The sequence below is a fragment of the Pseudopipra pipra genome, chromosome 4, assembly GCF_036250125.1.
Source record: "Pseudopipra pipra isolate bDixPip1 chromosome 4, bDixPip1.hap1, whole genome shotgun sequence".
Classification (NCBI taxonomy): domain Eukaryota; kingdom Metazoa; phylum Chordata; class Aves; order Passeriformes; family Pipridae; genus Pseudopipra; species Pseudopipra pipra.
Window position 1 is genome coordinate 68,958,020 of NC_087552.1, and position 6,960 is coordinate 68,964,979.

The window sequence follows — 6,960 nt, forward strand, 5'->3', positions numbered from 1 at the left end:
CTTCAGCTGGGTGCAAACAGCAAGTTTTGCTGACAATAATTCGTAATCTGGGGAGACATTAAAAAATATAATCTGTACAACAGAGCAATGCCATCCCAAATATGCAAGCTTCTGCAGGGCAAGAAGGTGCCATATTAAATGATTTCTTCTAGTTTTGCAATTTAGATGGAGAGATCAGCATTACAGCCTTGGCAAGCAATGGAAGTGAAAATAGGCACTGTTATAAAAATCATGATTTCTGTTTCTCGTGGAGCAGCCACCCGTTGACAAAAGGTGGCACGTGTCTCTCTCCTTCACAGGCTCACTCGTAAATAATCATCAATTTGCACATTCTAGCACAATATCTCTAGCTACAAATTGCTTCTTCAAAGATTTCCTTTTCCCCTGGAAGCACCACTTCTAAGTGTGTTGAAATTACATCTTATTCTTTTCTTTGAAAGATCTCTCACTGCACAGCCAAATAAAGAGAGATCATTTGCATAATTCTTCTTTTTAAATGACTTCAGGTTGATACAGATTCTTTAGTGAATTGTTATTCAGCAGGACATGGTCAGATGCAGATAAAGTGCTATAGAAGGTAGAAGTTAACATCCTCAAATCTGATCAAATAGCATTTCAGTTTTAAACTGATACTGCAAATCACAAGGAATTACAAAGCTCTAGCTTGATTCTGTCTGTTGAAACAGACAATATCAAAGCATCCTTTCATTCAACAAAAGATTCTGCTCTGAGCCATTCTCAGGCTCGTAGCAAGTAGAGATCATCATTCCAGCAGACTCTTGCATCCAGATGGATTATTTCCCTGAGTGTGCCTGATCTCTTAGATGCATAAAATAATTGCATTTAATATGAAATTATTATGTACAATTGCGTATAAGCTATACATATAAAAGCAACAACAATAATTAATTAGTAGCTTCATAAGGCCATTTTCAGTTTCTTTTATTGCCTCAAAGTTTTTAGTAACTTCAGAAACTGAGATGTTCTCATTTTCTTTTAAAAATCTACGGATCTGTCGTTTTCACAGTAGATATTGAAAGAAAACTTCCATGCAGTTTTCATGAACAAGACTTGTGCAAAGGCTCGATTCCGACTATCAGGAAATGTGAAAGCACCCAGAACCTCTCTTGAAAAAACATCTACCACTCGTGCTCACATGAATATCAAACCTAAATATCGCAGTCTGAAAACCAGCATAGTCTTAATCTCATTGCTTATCCCTTCCCAAAATTCTCAGGGCAGATACATGAGAATAATTTGTCAAGGGAAGTTGTTCAAGAGCCACTGCATGGTATTGCAAAAACAATTTTGAAGTAGGTGCAGTTTAGAGCAATCTTTTACTGTTAATAAAACAGCTGAGGCTACCAAAAAGTCTTATCTTTAGTGTAGTAGCACTTGGACTAGAAGAAAAAAAACTCCCAGCAGTCATATCCCTCAGGGCCATATGCACTCACACACACGTGTTCATATTCTGAATAAGGACAGAGGACCAATGGATCACTGCAATGTCATATATTCGCAGTATAAAACATGTAACCTGGGTGTACACTGGGATTTTTACACTGGGTTTTGAGATTTGTAGCTGTTTGGACCTGTTCTCTCTAAACCTTCTCTCTCTTCTCATCCCAGCCTGAAATGGAGCCAATGCACAGCAGGCAGTTATGTTCTGGTGTCATTAAAGGTAGAGAATGGGCAGCAGTAGCAGCTGACTGTAAATCAGAGTGGTTTTGCTGTGGGGGGAAGGAATACTTCTTCACAGTCAGCATTTGATTCAGTTCTTATGTGAAGAGCAGAATCAGAAATACAAGGGTTTGGCCATGGTGCCTTGGCTTATTCCCACAGGATTAGGGTTGCCTAAGAAATTTCCCTTCAAACTTCGGATAAATTCATGGCTATCTAATTCCCAGGATCAGGTAGAGGGAGGTACATTGTGCTCAATAATGCAAGGCTTTTCCTTTGACTCGTACACTGAAAAGTCTTGAAAGTTTCTGAAGGATTCTGTCTGAACTAACACAACCTACAAGAAAAATTATGTATTTCCACAGCTTGAGTTCCAGACTAAACTCAGCAGCTGGAATCCATAGTGTCTTTGAGTTGGATCTTTCACACTCCCAGGAAAATCACCGTCATTTTGCAGCCAGCAAACATCTCCTGGGAAAAAACTGACTCTGGATCCATCACGCAATGCTACATCTGCCCCATTGTACCATTTTCAGTTTTTGATCTTCTCTGCTTCTCCTTTATAATGCTATTTACCCAGTAAGAAGCAAACTTGTCTCAACAGTCTCACTGAAAAGTGAGTCAAGGATGTTGCATGGCAGCATCAAGAGTAATAATTAACACTATGAAAACAAAATTTCAACTGCTAATTCCCTGTTAGGAGATTTAACAAATAACATTAGCCTTGAGCATAACTAAGTACATTTTAACATGGTTCTTTACAATAGGGGTTCAATTACCCATAGCTGATTTTTTTCACTGTAGTCATAAATTTAAGACCATACTAATGAGTCAGTGAAGAGCAAACTGATGGGTATTTTCATTCAGACTAGAGCTGTTAAGAACATTTTCAATTAAACATTCCTTCTTCTGAAAATGCATTTTTGTCAGAGTGAAAATGCTTTGTAGTTAAATATCGATTTCAAGGATATTATCAAGAAAAAGGTTTCAGGGATCAGGATGGATTCTCCAAGCACCTCAGAGAAGAAACAAAAAAAACTTCACTCTTTTCAGTGCAGATCTGGTATTTTAACACAGGTCTGTTTCAGAAAAAGAAGTTTGAAGAACCGTGATTCTTCCAGCACAAACCAGAAAAGTCTTCTCAAAACTTCTGTGAAAATGGAGTTCTTTAATCAGCTCTAGCACTAACTTCCTACTCTATCTGTCTGGGAAATAAATCCTGTCATTACCAGTGGATTTCATCAGGTTGTTTTGCCATTCCCTGGACATCTGATGTAAAGAAAAAAGCAGCAAATGGTAAGTGATATCCAGCTGAATGCTTAAATTGTATTAATTGCATCTGGTAAATGGACTATGCTGTTTATAGGCAAATGTTGATTTACTTTTGTGTGTTGATCAATAGTTTTGATCTTGTATTGATAATGTGGTTGAAGTTATGCTGCTCCCCTATTAGAATGAAATACTGCTAAGTTTAATAATTGTCTTTCTACTTGAAAAAGTTTCAGGCAATTCAAGGAAAAGTTGGCTTAGATTATGTTGGCCAGTTACTAGACGTAACTCTCTGCAGTTAAGAGCCTGATCCAGCACTAGCTGAGCTCAGTTGTTTTCACTGATTCACATATTCTTTGGACCAGAAAAACACATTTGTACAGAAGACCTCTTTCTCACATAAGTAATTCAAAGTAAAGAGCTCTACCTGCCTGAAAATCTGCACCTGGGTCCCCGGGATGTGCAGTGTCACCCTCTGCCATGACCTCCAGCTGTTCCAGAGCACAGAGGGCTCAGTTTTTTGTGCACAGCTCTTTCTTATAGACAGCAGTGAGTAAAGGTAAACTACCAACTAGGCACCAAGCCCTTCTCCTACGAAATCAGTCTGAAACACCCGTGGACATCAGGAAGATTAGAATAAGTTGTATTTTACCCCAGCATGAGAGTTAGTGATGCAGGTGGATTTCTTTTTTTCCCTATTTTATGGCTTCATTTTATGCCAAATTAAAGACAGACATGACCCACAGTTTATTAACAATTTCTTTCCTCTTCTTTCTAGACTTAATATTCACATAACAAAAAAAATATTAAATCACGGAAAAACATCAAATCCACATAGTTTCTGAGTAAATCAGACTCTTGTTTGGGATCATCTTCGTCCTACTGCTTTTCTCCAGTCAGTCACTGACTCTATGCTGAGACTCAAGCAATTCCTAAGTGGCATTAGAGAGACATTTCTGAAACCTCCTCCTCTTAGCAGAATCTTTAAGCATATTCATTTTTAAAAAGCCACTTCACAGGAGCCTGCAAATAAGATCCCCTTCCCCTGACATAAAAAAATCAAATATGATGAATAAAATCAGTGAAAGAGTTCAGAGTGCGGAGAGTTTCCTGTAAAAATTTTTAAAAAAGGAAAAGAAAAAAGGGAATTGGAGGCTGTAGTGCAGTGAAAGTGTTGTTTACAGCAAACTGTGATATGCAAAGAAAATTGGCCAGGTGAAAGCATATGATTGTGTTACAGTGAACCCCAGCTAAATGAATATCTGGCACTAAATAAATCTCTTAATAAAATTACTGCACTCTAGTACCCTACACACTCTGCATATGTAATAAAACTCTTTAAAATGAATAGCTGATAAGGAAATGAACCTGCTCGAGGAATGAATAAACACACTTTCGCATATACACACAGAAATTCCAAATGGTGAAACATACTCATAGTGATTATCAGACTGTTAAAATAATAACCCTGTGAAACAAATAAATCTGCCCCACAGCAAATTATGTCTCCGCTGTACTTATGGTGAAACCTTCTACAAACACCTGATAAAGGAATAAACCTGTTAAAGGAATAAATTGACTGTACAGTAAGGTTATCCGCAGATTTACACTGGACTGCAGTGATAAACCTTCTTTTTCATTAGTCCAATAGATCATAGGATATACAGTACTTACAAATGTTTCAGCATTAAATATAAGCTGGAGTGCTCTGCTGTATGTATGCATTTGAGGGCAGGGGGTCAATAAATAGACTGAACGTTGCTTCACAAAATATCTGTCAGTGTGCATTAGCAGAATACCTGATCGAGAGATGAGCTGGCTGTAAAACATCCCCTGCACACCCAAACCTCCAGCCCACATATGCTAACAGCAGCCTTGGGCTTCAGCAGGGCTAAAAATCACATGAATTCTTTAAATGCTTAACACCATGCACACAGGATATAAAATAAATAAATAAATAAATTTTAATATACATTTCTGCTGGTGGGTTTTAACCTTTCTAGATATGTCCTGCCCATGAAATGGCCAGACCCAATGCCAGAGAGCTGTGCCAGGCTCTGAAACATCAAAGTGCAAGAGATGAGGACAGTAAAAGCAACAGAAGGGCTACAGGGTGCCCTCATGGCCGTGGCTCCCAATATGTCCTTGCTTTGCTCCTACACAGCAAAGGGAACAAGAGGAGTCAGGATCAGGCCCTGGCTCCAGACCAGAGCAGTTTCTTAATGATGGTGCTGACCTGCTCAGGCCATAGCCAGAAGGGAAAGGATAATGCTGGAGAGTAGGTAGAGCCTCCTTTTATGACTGCTTAAAGCTTCTGGGATACTGAGGAGTATGAGGTCTTACAAAGAATTTCTCCCTGGAGAGCTCCAGCACCCATTAGAGGCACCTTATCAGCCCTAAGGCAAGTAGATTTTGGGCAAGGGTAGGAAATACTATGAAACTAATTGACCTTTTGTGGCTGTGAATGAAGTGTTGGTGGGGGAAAATACCACATAAACTTTCTAACGAGATGCAGAAGAGAGTGTTTTCCTCAGATTTAAAAATAAAAAAAAAAAAAAAAAGCCAAAATTATCACTACTGGATGAGCTGTTATCAGATGAATCCCACATTAAATACAGACTATCTTGAGAGTCAGGAAAAAGAGATTCAGCACTTCAATCCCCACTGCCAGCCCCCTTGCCATGGGCAGTTACACCTTCCACTAGACCAGGTTGCTCAAAATCTGGTCCTTGAATGTTTCCAGGGATGGGCATTCCACTCTAATTGTCCCTCCCAATTTCTGACAGTCTGTGCTTTAAGTGGCAACACTTGAGACACAAATGCTTAGAGCAACAAGGCCACACACTGCAGGGTTCAGCATGGGAAGCTCAGAGCACCTCCTGGCTCCAGCCCTACAGCTGCCCCTTCTCATGCAGCCAAGTGTTTTTTCAACATATTGGTTTTGCCAAGATCAAACATATTGGTGTAAGCCACATAACTAGATTTAATAAATTCATAAAATAGAAAAAAAAATTAAAAACTACTCATGTTTAAACTCCTAGGGAGCACAGGCAAATGAGCTTCCAGCCTTCTCCATGGATCTGTTGACTCAGCTCAACCCCAGAGCTAAAGAATGTGAAGAAAAGGAAAAAGAAAGAATGAGAAAACTTCTATCTTCTTTCCAGCGTTCCAGAAAAGGGGAGGGACGAGCAAGTAATGTGGAGAACAACTAAGATGAAATGTGATGTTGAAATGAATAAGTAAGTTCATTATATTCTACAACATGATAAGACTTTGCAGGCCTGATTACAACATTAAGGGACGGTGCTGCAATATTATAAATTACAGGGTGAAGCACTCCTGTTTCTGTCTCTATATTTCTAAGGTGGGAGAAGTTAATTATTTTTATAGGTCTAGATATTGCAAGGATGAGGATATCAGAATATCTTGTCATCAACTGTAAAGACAGCAGTGGAGAAGAGGAGGACGGGAAGGGGGGAACCACCCCGTTTAAAGAAAATTATTATAAAAATACTAAAAATGATATATAGATTTTTTGACCTACATCCATCATTTTTACATGCCTAGGTACTTCATGCCTTGTCTCCATAAACCATCACTCTGTTATTTTTCATGAGGCTGAGAGTAAATGGCCAAAACTTAAGGCTTGGAAATAAAAAAAAGAATAAATACATATATAAATAAAATCAACATGAGCGAAAAGGTTAATGGGAATTTGTATGATTTTATTATTAGTAAGGAACACGGGGAGAAGAACAGCATTTCTAGCACTCTAAGTGGCCTGTGGTACAATCAGTAACCCTGAAGTATATTCAGCAATCTTCTTTTTTTTTTTTTTTCAATTGCCCACCGCAGCCTATATTACAAATACATAAATCATAATGTTTCAACAAAAGCAAAATTTAATTTTCTCCTTTCAGCTGTTATCTGGGCCGGGTGGTATATGGCAGGCTGCGGCCGAGTCATTTATTACACTTGCTGAATGGATAATGGCAGGGAGAGTCTATTATA

General features: G+C 38.6%; 1 long non-coding RNA gene across 1 annotated transcript; it reads left to right on the plus strand.

The window, feature by feature from the left end:
* Positions 1-810: 810 nt before the first annotated feature.
* Positions 811-6,657, plus strand: LOC135413565 (uncharacterized). The gene is made up of 2 exons (XR_010430295.1): positions 811-2,976; positions 5,991-6,657. It is a non-coding gene; the product is annotated as an uncharacterized LOC135413565 (long non-coding RNA).
* Positions 6,658-6,960: the final 303 nt, after the last annotated feature.